Genomic DNA, 15,215 nt, shown 5'->3' with positions numbered 1-15,215 from the left:
CCTCGTGGCTCAGTGGTTACCGAATCCGACTAGGAACCATGAGGTTGAAGGTTTGATCCCTGGCCTCACTCAGTGGTTAAGGATCTGGCATTGCCGTGACCTGTGAAGTGGGTCACAGACATGGCCCAGATCCCTCATTGCTTGGCTCTGGCGTAGGCTGGCAGCTATAGTGCCGAAAAATAGTTTATAATTGTTCAAAGTCAGGAGAGTGGTTACTCCTATGCTGTTATATGTCAGAGAGTATGGAAAGTAATGAGTGAAAGAGAAGCTGATGAATACTGACAATATTCTGCTTAATGTAGACATTGGTTACCAGGGTTTTTTCTATTTATAAAAATTTATTGCATGGCACAATTAAGAAATGTATACTTTTACATATGTATATTACACTTCAAATGTAATTTCAGTTAAAACACTAAAGGGAAAATATGCCACAGCCTAAAGCTTTTCTAAATTTTACACCAGCTCCTCAGTACAGAGACCAATATCTTATTTACTTTTCTGTCTCTGGCATTTACATAACTGTAACTGTATTTGAAAAATCAATAGATGGAAGGATTCAAGAAAGATGGCAGTTGTTTTGGCTTCAGAATCTCTGGTTTTCATGAATCCCTTTTTTATCAAAATAAAGAAATGAGAGAGAAAAACTACAAACCTATGTATAACATTTTCAAAAAGCAGAAAGGAATCTACAAGACCATAGCACATAACCTATCTCGACATCTGTGTGGAAGAAAGTGGAAGGAACCATCAAGTTATATGATGGGCCTAAGAGTAAAAAAGAAATTCCAAAAAAAGGAAATAAGGCTTCATTCAAAAGTTAAGGATAAATTTAAAGTTTCCAACAGTAGTGAGTATAAGAAAGGCTCATGGAAAGAGCTAAGAAGCAAGAGGCAAGCTACACTTATGAACTGATAAAGCTGACTTATCCCACATGAGGGTAAACTGCTGTGACAGGAATGAAGATTGAGCAGAGTTGGGAAAATACAGAGAAAGAAATGAGAATATCCAAATAAAATTGGGAGGGGAATAACAGAACCAGGAAATCTCAGAGTGCAAGCCATCATATTTTTGAACTTTCAACAAAAGCAGCAATGTGTTTTGTGAAGAACAGCTATCCAATTTGAATGTACTCCTAAAATTTCAGGAAAACTAAAATTCATGAATTTGAGTATCAGAAAAGCTTGAGATCAAACCCCATGCAAAGTTAATGTGAAAACAGAGAGACAAAAAGGAACAGAATAATATTCCTGCCAACAATACAATTATCGAAAGGTGCTTAAATAAAGGAGGGAAGTATAAAACCTGCAAGAAAAAAATCTAAAATACATACAAAAATTATTTAAAAATAAAGAACAAAACAAACCAGAAGTACAAAATTCAAAATGAGATATAAATTCAAAATTAAAATAAAATATGTTGTAGCAAGGAAGATGAAACTAGAAGAGAAACATGTGGATGATCACAACAAATAATTCATTAGGAGAAATAGATGGTGAAAGAAAATTTCAGAAATTGAGATAACAGTAATTTGAGAGAAATAGACAATTATTAAAGTTAAGAGAAGAACATTCAATATATAAATAATAATATTTTCTGAAGAAAACAAATATAAAAGCTGATAACTACCAAAAGTTTTAGTTCATGAATAATTTTATGAAAAAAGACTTAAACTATTAAAAGATCACAGCCTATATTAGATTACTCACTGCTGCCAAGACACAGCCTAATAGTTCCTCGACTTGAAAGAAAAGGATGAGGAAAAGCTTTGGTCATCTAGGCAATAATTTCTTTTGACTTAAAAAGGAAAGAAAACTTGGAGTTCCTGTCGTGGTGCAGTGGTTAACGAATCCGACTAGGAACCATGAGGTTGCGGGTTCAGTCCCTGCCCTCGCTCAGTGGGTTAACGATCTGGCGTTGCCGTGAGCTGTGGTGTAGGTTGCAGACACGGCTCGGATCCTGCACTGCTGTGGCTCTGGCGTAGGCCGGTGGCTACAGCTCCGATTCAACCCCTAGCCTGGGAACCTCCATATGCCATGCGAGCGGCCCAAGAAATAGCAACAACAACAACAACAGCAACAACAAAAAAGACTAAAAGACAAAAAAAAAAAAGGAAAGAAAACTGGTTATTTTCAGGTATTTGAACAGATGGTTTATTCCAGAAGAATAGTGAGTAATATATTTTAGACATAACAAGGAAAGAAAATGTGAGATAAGGATTTTATAACAAACAAAACCGACCTTCAAGAATAAAAGACACAGACTCTTACTAACATTCAAGAATTCAGACAGTATTTTCACATTGTCTCCAGAAGGCCTTCCAAAAGAATCAGAGACAGTCAAAATTACTAGAGACAACCAACATAACAACTGCTGTTGAGTACTGCTACTTAGGATACTAAGACTAAATGAGGATTAAAAGGGAGAATGCAATGGCTATATAATCTGACAATGTTGACATAGTGTGACCTTAAAAAAATAAAAGGAGACTAGGAATAAGATATGCAAAAAAATTAACTCTTCTCATTAATCATAATAAGCAGTGATATCGTTAATATTGTTATCCTGAGACTGCGGTGTGAGATGGAATAAAATAATTATGGAACATTCTATTATACACTGTTCTTGAAAATCAAAATTCTCAGGGTGAAAGAAAATAAATGCAGATGTAACCATCAAGAACTATGAAGGGTTTGTGACTTTCTCCTACTTGAAATCTAACAGGTGAGCCCACCAGGTTCGTGGTTGCCAATAGAACATACAGGCTTTAGTCCAGAGACAACAGAATGTCTTACCCTTTTTTTTTTTTTTGTCTTTTTGCCTTTTCTAGGGCTGCTCCCCATGGCATATGGAGGTTCCCAGTCTAGGGGTCTAATCGGAGCTGTAGCCACCTGTCTGTGCCACAGCCACAGCAACACAGGATCCAAGCCGCGTCTGCAAACTACACCACAGCTCACGGCAACACTGGATCCTTAATCCATTGAGCAAGGCCAGGGATCGAACCAGCAACCTCATGGTTCCTAGTTGGATTCGTTAACCACTGCTCCATGACGGGAATTCCTTTCCCATTTCTTTATTATCATGCACAGCAGGAATCATGAGCATAATGTTTGTATTAGAGTTCTCTTTGTCCCCTAAATCCATGATGGTGACACAGAGAAGCCTTGGTCTCTGTTGCACATTCTGCAAGTTTGCATCACAGATGAGTAACCTAGAGTTAGAGACAATGAATCTTTTACAATAGTCTGCAAGCAAAACTGCACATGATAGTCATCTGTAGCTACCTGACAAGGTGAGTGTATACAGTGATTTATTCAAATGCTAATCTTGGTGTTGCTGTGAAGGTATTTTGTAAATATGATTAACATCTACAAGTAAGTGACTGTAAGTAAAGGAGATTACCCTTGATAATGTGAGAGGCTTCACTTAATCAGTTAAAAGCCTTAAGAGTTAAAACTGGAGAAATTCTGCCTCAATATCAACTGCTACCTGAGTTTCTAGCATGCCATATGGATTTTGGACTTGCCAGCCCATATGATCATATGAGGTAATTCTTCATTATTTTTTATTTTTTTATTTTTTGTCTTTATAGGGCCATATGTAGGGCATAAGGAAGTTCCCAGGCTAGAGGTCAAATCGGAGCTACAGCTGCCAGCCTACAGTACAGCCACAGCAATGACAGATACAAGGTTTGTCTGTGACCTACACCACAGCTCACAGCAACACTGGATACTTAACCCACTGAGTGGGGCCAGGGATTGAATCCACATCCTCATGGATGCTAGTCAACTTCATTACCACTGAGACACTGCAGAAACTCCTATTTTTCTAAATATGTATATATTCCTATTTGTTTTGTTTGTAGCTGATACATTAGCCTTTGTACTGGAGGGAGACATTATCTTTCTCTTCCAAGGCCACTCCCTGTACAAATATCTTTCAGAAGATAGTCTAGAGCAAAGATGGTCAATACCTCTGCTCAAGATTTTCAAACTATAAGATTCCTAGAGATTTATTTCCCAACTGTAACATAGAAGTTAAGTAAAAGCCTTATAGTCCTGAATTTGAATTGGAAATACCAAGATAAACTCACAACAGGTTATATTTATATATATTTGTCATACTTCTGTCCATTGAAAGTTTAGAAAAATGTGACTAAACTAGTACCAATATCAAGCCCAGACTCTAATCTTAAAATCCCTTTTCCCTTACAGAAAACTAAAGCTTCTTGGGAAAAATGGCTGACTCCTAGTTTGGGTTCAGAATATCTTGACATAACAGAAAGCATGGAATATATCAAAGACTACCAGGGTGATGCCAAAAGTACATATGAGGCAATTTAAAGAGACTTCTACATGGGATAATTTGAGCTTTAATAAGGGAAAGAATTGCAATGGATTCAAACTCAAGGTAAATGGTCACCTTCTGAAACTGGCAGGGAACCAACTCATTTTCTTTAAAACGGGATAAAATAAAGACTTGCCACCGTACTGACTTTCTTATACGAACTGAAGTTGCCATTGGATATTCAAGTGATTAGCCATGAGTTATATAACTAATCAGTGGCAGAGGCAGAACAAGGTGTAATTCCCTTTCTATTGAGTAAATCTATGTTGATATGCGTTATTTTAAATACCTAATATGTCCCTGACCAGGAGTTCCTGCTATGGAACAAAGGGACTGGTGGCCTCTCTGCAGTGCCAGGATTCAGGTTTGATCCCCAGCCCAGCACAGTAGGTTAAAGGATCTGGCATTTCTGCAGGTCACAACTGTGGCTCAGATCTGATCCTTGGCCAGGGAACTCTATATGCCATGAGGCAGCCAAATAGAAAAATAGAAAAGAAAAAAAGAATGGCCCTGACCATTTAACTTTTTTCCTTGTGTCCTGAGGTAAAAGATCTCGAATTTTTGCGAGTCAAAAGACATCTGTACACAGGATAAACTAGGTATTTGGATGCTACTGAATGTCCTCCAAACACTAGTGGCTTAATAAGAAAGGTATAGTTATCACTCCTGTTACCAATCAGAGTTTTTCCAAGGATTTTGCTTTTACAGTTACTTTGGAACAGACTAATACAGGAACAACAACCTTGAACATTGTTGGTCACTTGTGCCAGAGGAAATGAAAGACCCAAGGTTCTCACATATACAGTATGTAATTACATGCCTTAGAATGGAAATACACTCATCACTTAGGCACATAAACCATTACATAACATGAGTGATACTGCCCCAACCAATGACAAAGAAGCCAAAAAATGAGGTTTACCATGTCCTTGGAAGGGAAAAAATTGGGAAAAACTGATTCTTGGCCAACTGATTCTTGAAATATTTAACTTTCCATTTCTACACTTTCACAATTCTATATCCAGAAGCAGAGAAAAGATCGGGTTTGTCAAAGTCACATATATCACAAGGACAAACCATGGTGGTTTGTGAGTAATCCCTACGCTCAAAATTAAAGCTCCTAACCCTTTTTGTAAACCAGGGAGAGCCCCCAAACCCTAAGAATTTCATGCAATATTAAACATATGAAGATGTGAAGAAGAGGTCTGCCTACACCCTCTCCAGATACCACTGCTCTCAGTGAGGGAAACCCACTTTGTGTTCTCTGCCTGGCTCTGACATTTTTTTGTGTGTGGTACTGATATGAGAGGACCCATTTCTTGTCAGAGAGCTTTTTTTTCTCTTGGGATGTGCTTAATGCATACACAGAGCTAACATGACTCTCTGAGAAATACTCTATGAAGAAGCTCTCTTCATCAAAGCAATGGTTGACTCCAAAGAGAAGTAAAGGCAGTGGGGTCAAAGTTTCTTCCTACATTAAGAAGCTAAGAAGAATGGTTGGACAATAAACACCTATTCTAGATTCCTGAAGAAAACCCCACTCTCCCAGAAGCCAGAGTTCACTGTGCGTTCTTAGGTCCTCATCTTCATAATCACACAAAGAACATGGACACATCGGTAAAGGAGCCAAGATTATCATCCGGACACCAGGATTCTCCTGTCCCTCTGTCTCCACCCTTGTACAACAATTTCATGTGGTCATTCCCATTCCTTCTATTTCCTCTTACACTACTTTCTGTAAAATAATAATAATAATAATCTGATTATGTTGAATGAAAAAATCAAGGCACAAAATGGTATGTGTGAAGGACTGTAACCGTGTGAAATCAGATATGCAAGTGAAAACTGGAAGGGAACTTTTATTTTTTTTTAATTTATTTTTTTCTGTGCCCTTGGCATGTAGAAGTTCCAGGGCCAGGGATCAAACTCCCACTACAGCAGTGACAACACCAGGTATTTAATCTGCTGAACCACCAGGGAACTCTTCGAAGGGCTTTTTAAATGAAAGTGTTTTTCTTTTGATTTTGTATATTTTATAATATAAGACCTCATAAGGCTAGGCAGTATCAAGGTGGCAGAGGAGTAAGACATGGTGCTCATCTTCTCCCACAAACACATCAAGAAAACTATCAACATGCAGAACGATTCACACAGAACACCTACTGAATGCTGGCAGAAGACCTTAAACTTCCAAAAAGAGGAAGAAACCCACCACATATCTGGGTAGAACAAAAGGAAAAAAAATAAAGTGAGAGAGAAAGGAATCAGATAAGGACCAGCACTCCTGTGAGGGAGCTGAGAAAGAGGAAAGGAACCCACACCATGGGAAGCCACCTAACTGATGGGGAGATCATCCAAGACAGAGGGACATCAAAGCCACAGAGAAAAGTGCAGTAGCTGGACTGAGGGGGGCAAAGCAGAGAGGGAGCTGCAAACACCATCAGTACCACCACCTCCAGACACCACAGCCTGAGATGCTCAGGTGGGGGCTGGATGCTGAACTCAGGCTCTAGAAGTCAGTTCTAGAGAGAGGACTAGAGTTGGTGGTGTGGAGACAGCCTGAGGGATTTAGGGAGCAGTGGACCAAGAGCTGGGGAGCAGAGCACCACAGCTGAGAGGACCTGGGAGGCGGTCTGGGCCTGCAGGAGAAGCAAGCCTCCACTACTGGGGAAAACAAGAGGGGGAGGGGTTGATGACCAGAGGAATATCTTTCTCTACAAACACATGGACTGTCGGAGAGCAAGGCTTAAGTGGGCTACGGGCGGTGGCATCTCCTGCATGGGCTGAGAGAGATGGGGCACTTCTTGTGTGGTCTACAGGTGACAAGGACAAACCACCACAGTTATCTATGACTGCAGAGGTAAGCATGGCCTGCCACAATCAGGGATCTGTGAACAAGCACCTACTGCATGCCCAGTCACCTCAGAGGTCAGCACTGAGGAGGGCACTGCAACCGAGCACCACCCATTGCTGCTCTCACTCCCATGGGAATGCACACACACACTGGTGTTGCCACTTCCAAATTCTCCAGGAACTGCCTACAACTGCCTGAGGCTCATTGTCACTTCCCAGGGTCATTCAACTTGGAAAAGCCTGAGCCACCTTCCTGTGGGTCCTTGCTACTGTCAAGGGCCCAGAAATCAGGCACTGGCTACTAGCCCTGCCCATAGCTTTCATTTCCCTAGAAGCAAGCACAGCACCCTATCAAGGGGATAACAGCCTGATCATACTAAGGAAAGAGGCAGCAAGCATCCAAACTCTCACACCAAAAATAAATATTAAGCCCTCATAGAATACCCAGGAGTGCTCTTGCATATAAATAGCCCTCCAAGATTACAGTGGTTTGTTTCCCTAAACTCACAGAATAAGAAAAATATTAGCAAAAATGAAGAAGCTCAGGAACTATTTCCAGTTAAAAGAATAGGAAAATTTACTTGAAGGAGCAAACAAAGAAACAGACTTCTGCAGTCATTCTAACAGACACCAAGTTCAAAAAGAAGACAGTGAAAATACTGAAGGAATTATGGTGACTGTGAAAGAATTAAGGGTGGATATGAACAGTAATGAAGATTACTTTAGAGAGGAACTAGAAAATATAAGCAGGAGCCAAGAAAAATTAGAAAATTCATTTACAGAGATGCAAACTGAATTAGAGGCACTGAAGATAATAATGAATAGCAGAAAGGAATGACTTAGTGACTTGGAAGACAGAATAATGGACATTACTGAATCTGGACAGCAGACAGAAAAACAAATGAAAAACCATGAAAGCAATATAAGAGATCTTAGGGATAATTTAAAGTGAGCTAAACTATGCATAATATGGCTTCAAGAAGAAGAAAAAGAAAAGGGGATAGAAAATATATTTGAAGGAAATTATTGCTTAAACCCTCCAAATCTAAAGGAAACAGATGTAAATTTACAGGAATCAGGATTTCTCACTGTGGTGCAGCAGAAACAAATCCAACTAGGAACAATGAGGTTGCAGGTTCGATCCCTAGCCTCATTCAATGGATTAAGGATCTGGCATTGCTGTGAGCTGTGGTGTAGGTTGCAGACGCAGCAGGGATCTGATGTTGCTATGGTTGTGGCGTAGACCAGCAGCTGTAGCTCCAATTGGACCCCTAACCTGGGAACCTTCATACGTCACAGGAGCAGCCCTAAAAAAAGCAAAAAAAAAAAAGATACAGGAATCACAGAGGGCCCCAAACAAGTTGAACCCAAACAGGCCCACACTGAGATACACAATAAAAATGCAAAAGTTAAACAGAGGTTTCCAAAGGTAGCAAAAGAAACAAGAAGTGTTAATTATAAGGGAACACCCATAAGGCTATCAGCTGATTTCTCTTCAGAAACACTACAGGCCAGAAGAGAGTGATAAGATGTATTGAAATTTCTAAAAGGGAAAAAATTGCAGCCTAGAATACTCTACCCAGCAAGGATATTATTAATAATAGAAGGAGAAATAAATAAATTCTCCAACAAAATAGGAATACTAAACCCATTCTAAAATAAATACTGAAAGAACTCCTCTAAATAAAAAAGAAGTAAGATGAAATAGGATGGAGGAAGTCATAACTGGAAAGTAATCACTTAAATAAGCCAGTATACATAAGTGAAAGGGAAAAAAAGAGAAAAAAAAAAACTATTGTAAAAGTGACAATAAACACAAGGAACAGCAAAAGGATAAACATGAAGATGTTAAAAAAGGACATCACAATTATAAAATCTGGGGAAGGAAAGTAAGAAAATGTAGACTTTTTTTTTTTAATGGATTTGAGCCTATATGACTATCAGGCTGTAGCAAGCAGATGTAGGAAGGGGTTAGCATACTTGAAAAACAGGGTAACCACAAATCAAAACCAAATAATACATTCACAAATACTAAAAGAAGAGGAAAGAAGCATAAAATAAAAGGAAATCACTGAACCAAAAAAAGAGAGGAAAAAAGGACAAACACAGAAGCACCTGAAAAAACAAGGTTTAAAATGGCAATAAATACATGTTATCAATAATCACCTTAAATGTCAATGGACTAAATGTTCTAAGCAAAAGATCAAGAGTGGCAGATGGTATAAGGAAAAAAGAGCCTATAATATGTTGTCTTCAGGAGACTCATCTTGGGGCAAAGACAAATATAAATTTATTTATTTATTTATTTATTTATTTATTTATTTATTTTTTGTCTTTTTTTGCTATTTCTTGGGCCGCTCCCATGGCATATATAGGTTCCCAGGCTAGGAGTCTAATCAGAGCCGTAGCCACCGGCCTACACCAGAGCCACAGCCATGCGGGATCCAAGCCACATCTGCAACCTACACCACAGCTCATGGCAATGCCAGATTGTTAACCCACTGAGCAAGGGCAAGGACTGAACCTGCAACCTCATGGTTCCTGGTCAGATACGTTAACCACTGCGCCACGATGGGAACTCTGAAAAATATAAATTTAAAGCAAGGGGATAGAAAAAGATATTTAACACCATTGGAAAAGCCAGGAAAGCAGGAGTTGCAATACTCATATCAGACAAAATAGACATTAAAACAAAGGCTATAAGGAAAGCCAAATAATGACACTATTAATAATAAAAGGATATTACACTTGTCAATATATGCCCCTGATATAGGCATACACAAATTCACACAACAAATACTAACAGACATAATAGGAGAAATTGATGGGAATACAATCATAGTAGAAGACTTTAGCACTCCACTCACATCAATGGACAGATCCTCTGAACAGAAAAGCAATAAGGGCCATAGAGACCCTAAATGACACAGTAGAAAATTGATATTTTCAGGACATTACATCCAAAAAAAATCAGAATATATATTATTTGAAGTGCACATGGAATATTCTCAAGGACTGACCACCTACTGGGGCACAAAACTAACCTCAACAAATTTGAGCTTAAAAATTATTTCAAGTATCTTCTCTGACCACAACTACATGAAACTAGAAATAAAACAGGGAAAGAAATGAGAGAAAAAACAACTACACAGAGATTTAAAATGCTACTAAAAAACCAAGGGGTCAAGAGGAAATCAAAAGGGAAGTTTAAAAATATCTCAAGAAAAATGATAATGAAAACACAAAAATTCAAAATCTATCGGATGCCACCAAAGCAGTACTTAGAGGGAAGTTTATAGCAGTATACGTCTTCCTGAAAAAAGAAGGAAAATCTCAAATCAACAACTTAACCTCCCCCCCCAAAAGAATTAGGAAAATAAGAACAAACAAAACCTAAAGTCAGTAAAAAGAAGGAAATCATAAAGATCAGAGAGTAAATCAATAAAATTGCGATTTCAAAAATAGAAAAAAATCAATAAAACCAAAAGCTGGTACTTTGAAAGGGTAAACAAAATTGACAACCCTGTAGCCAGACTCATCAGTAAGAGGGGAGAAAGAACTCAAATAAACAAAATAAGAAACAAAAAAAAGGAGAAATCTCAATGGATATTACAGAAATAGCAAAAAACTTAAGAGAATACTGTGAACAATTATGTGCCAACAAATTTGAAAACCTAGAAGAAATGGACAACTTTCTAGAGACATACAGACCACCAAAACTGAATCAAAAACAAATATATCAATTGAACAGACTGATCACTAGAAATAAAATTGAGTATGTAATAAAAACACTCCCTACATACAAAAGCCCAGGGCTACGTGGCTTTGCAGGTGAAATCTACCAAACATACACAGAAGAACTTATACCCATTCTTTTTAAATTCCCCAAAATGTTGAAGAAGGAACACTCCCCAAGACTTCTCTTAAGTCATAATCACTCTATTACTAAAACCAGATAAAGATACTGCCAAAAAAGAAAATTATAGGCCAATATCTATGATGAATATAGATGCAAAAATTCTCAGCATAATTTTAGCCAACCCAATCCAACAACAGATAAAAACAATAATACACCATGACCAAGTTAACAGGAATGGTTCAGCATATGCAAATCAATCAATGTCATAAACCACATTAAAAAAAGTTGAAAACCAGATGATCATCTCAATAGATGCAAAGAAAGCTTTTTACAAAATCTAACATACATTCATGATAAAAATTCTTACCAAAGTGGGTACAGAGAGAACATAACTTGTCATAATATGTCATTTATGACATACTCACAGCCAATGTACAACTCAACAGAGTGAAGCTGGAGTTCCCGTCGTGGCGCAGTGGTTGACGAATCCGACTAGGAACCATGAGGTTGCGGGTTCGGTCCCTGCCCTTGCTCAGTGGGTTAACGATCCGGCGTTGCTGTGAGCTGTGGTATAGGTTGCAGACGCGGCTCGGATCCTGCATTGCTGTGGCTCTGGCGTAGGCCGGTGGCTACAGCTCCCATTCGACCCCTAGCCTGGGAGCCTCCATGTGCTGCGGGAGCGGCCCAAGAAATAGCAACAACAGCAACAACAAAAAAGACAAAAGACAAAAAAAAAACCAACAAAAAAAAACAGAGTGAAGCTGTGAAAGCCTTCCCTATGCCCACTTTCACCATTTTTATTCAGCATAGTATTGGAAGACCCAGCCACAGCAATCAGACAAATGAAAGAAATAAAACTATCCAAATTGGAAGGGAAGAGGTACAATTGTTACTGTATGCAGATGACTTGATACTATATATACAGAAAACCCTAAGGACTCCACGCAAAAACTACTCAAAACTGATCAACAAATTCAGCAAAGTAGCAGGATGTAGGATTAACATTCAGAAATTGGTTGCATTTCTGTATACTAACAATGAAGTATTGGAAAAGGAATATAAAAGTACAATACCCTTTGAAATTTCACCCCCCAAAAATTAAATACCTAGGAATAAACCTGACAAAGAAGGTGAAAGACCTATATGTTGAAAACTATAAAATATTAATTAAGAAAATTAAAGAGGATTCAAAGAAATGGAAAGATATTCCAAGCTCCTGGATTGGAAGAATTAATATTGTAAGAATGGCCATACTACCCAAAGCAGTCTACAGATTCAATGCTATCCCTATCAATATACCCATGACATTTTTTACAGAACTACAACACCACCACCACAATTTATATGGAACCATAAAAACCCAGAATTGCCAAAGCAATCTGAGGAGCAAAATCCAAGCAGGAGGCATGACTCTCCCAGACTTCAGACAATATTACGAAGCTATAGTAATCAAAACAGTATAGTACTGGTACCAAAACAGACATACAGACCAACGGAACAGAACAGAGAACCCAGAAATAAACCCAGAAGCCTATGGTCAATTAATGTTCGACAAAAGGGGCAAGAATATAAAATTGGAAGTAGACAGTCTCTTCAGCAAGTGGTGCTGTCAAAACTGGGCAGCTGCCTGTAAATCAATGAAACTGGGAAGCACTTTCACACCATACACAAAAACAAACTCAAATTGGCTTAAAAACTTAAACATAAAACAAGACACCTTTGGAGTGTCATATCTTTGTGGTCATTTGCTTCTAGGTATTTTTTTATTTCCTCTTTTATTTCTTCAGTGATCCATTGGTTGTTTAGTAGCATGTTGTTGAGTCTCCACGTGTTTGTGTTTTTTGCAGATTTTTCTTGTTGATTTCCAGTTGTATAGCATTGTGGTCAGAAAAAATGCTTGATATGATTTCAATTTTCTTAAAGTTACAAAGGTTGGATTTGTAGCCCAGGATGTGATAACTTAGAGAATGTTCCATGTGCACTTGAGAAGAATGTGTATTCTGTTGCTTTTGGATGGAATGTCTTATAAATGTCCATCTGGTTTAATGCATCATTCAGGGCCTGTGTTTCCTTATTGATTTTCTGTCCATAGCTGTAAGTGGGGTGTTAAAGTCCCCCACTATTATTGTGTTATTGTCGATTTGTCCTTTTCAAAAGCCGTTCTAAGAGGAAAGTTTATAGCAATACAAGCCCACCTCAGGAAACAAGAACAAGCTCAAATAAACAAGCTAAATTTACATCTAAAGCAGCTCGAGAGAGAACAGACAAGACCTAAAGTTAGCAGAAGGAAAGAAATCATAAAGATCAGAGCAGAAATCAATGAAAGAGAAACAAAGAAAACCATAGAAAAGATCAATGAAACGAAAAGCTGGTTCTTTGAAAAGATCAACAAAATTGAAAAACATTTAGTCAGACTTATCAAGCAAAAAAGAGATAGGACTCAAATAAATAAAATTAGAAATGAAAAAGGAGAAGTAACAAGGGACATCACAGAAATACAAAGGATCACAAGAGACTACTATATGCAACTATATGCCAATAAAATGGAAAACTTAGAAGAAATGGACAAATTCTTAGAAAAGTAATTCTTCTAAGACTAAACCAAGACGAAATACAAAAGATGAATGGATCAATCACAAGAACTGAAATGGAAACTGTGATTTAAAAACTTCCAACAAACAAAAGTCCAGGACCAGATGGCTTCACAGGAGAATTCTATCAAACATTTAGAGAAGAGATAACACCTATCCTTCTGAAACTATTTCAAAAAATTGCAGAGGAAGGGATACTCCCAAACTCATTCTACGAGGCCACCATCACCCTGGTACCAAAACCAGACAAAGTTACCACAAAAAAAAAGAAAACTATAGGCCAATTCCACTGATGAACATCAATGCAAAAATCCTCAACAAAATACTAGGAAACTGCATCCAACAATACATTAAAAGGATTGTACATCATGATCAAGTGGGATTTATCCCAGGGATGCAAGGATTCTTCAATATCCACAAATCCATCAGTGTGATACACCACATTAACAAACTGAAGAATAAAAATAATATGATCCTCTCAATAGACACAGAAAAAGCCTTTGACAAAAACCAACACCCATTTCTGATAAAAACCCTTCAGAAAGTGGGAATGACGGGAACTGACCTCAAAACAATAAAGGCCATATATGACAAACCCACAGCAAACATCCTTCTCAATGGTGAAAAGCTGAAAGAATTCCTGCTGAGATCAGGAACAAGACAAAGATGTCCACTCTCACCACTACTCTTCAACATAGTTTTGGAGGTCCTAGCCATGGCAATCAGAGAAGTAAAAGAAATTAAAGGAATCTAAATTGGAAAGGAAGAAGTAAAACTATCACTATTTACAGATGACATGATACTATACCTAGAGAATCCTAAAGACTCTACCAGAAGACTGTTAGAGCTCATCCATGAATTTGGCAACATCACAGGATACAAAATTAATACACAGAAATCAACAGCATTTCTATACACTAACAATGAAAGAGCAGAAAGAGAAATTAGGGAAGCAATCCCGTTTACCACTGCATCCAAAAGAATAACATACCTAGGAGTAAACCTACCTAAAGAGACAAAACACCTGTACTCTGAAAACTATAAGGCACTGATGAAAGAAATCAAAGATGACACAAAGAGATGGAAAGATATACCATGCTCGGGGATTGGAAGAGTTAACATTATCAAAATGACTATACTACCTAAGGCAATCTACAGATTCAATGCAATCCATATCAAATTACCAAGGACATTTTTCACAGAACTTGAACAAAATATTTTAAAATTTGTTTGGAAGCACGAAAGACCCAGAATAACCAAAGACATCCTGAAAAAGAAAAATGGAGCTGGAGGAGTCAGGCTCCCGGACTTCACACTATACTACAAAGCAACAGTCATCAAAACCGCATGGTCCTGGCACAAAGACAGAAATATAGATCAGTGGAACAGGATAGAAAGCCCAGAATTAAACCCACACACCTACAGCCAACACATCTATGACAAAGGAGGCAAGAATATCCAATGGAGAAAGGACAGCTTGTTCAATAAGTGGTGCTGGGAAAACTGGACAGCCACATGGAAAAGAATGAAGTCAGAACACTCTCTAACACTATATGCAAAAATAA

The sequence above is a fragment of the Phacochoerus africanus genome, chromosome 2 (genome assembly GCF_016906955.1).
Source record: "Phacochoerus africanus isolate WHEZ1 chromosome 2, ROS_Pafr_v1, whole genome shotgun sequence".
In the NCBI taxonomy this organism is placed as follows: domain Eukaryota; kingdom Metazoa; phylum Chordata; class Mammalia; order Artiodactyla; family Suidae; genus Phacochoerus; species Phacochoerus africanus.
The sequence above is the reverse complement of the archived record's forward strand: the minus strand, read 5'-3'. Positions refer to the sequence as shown.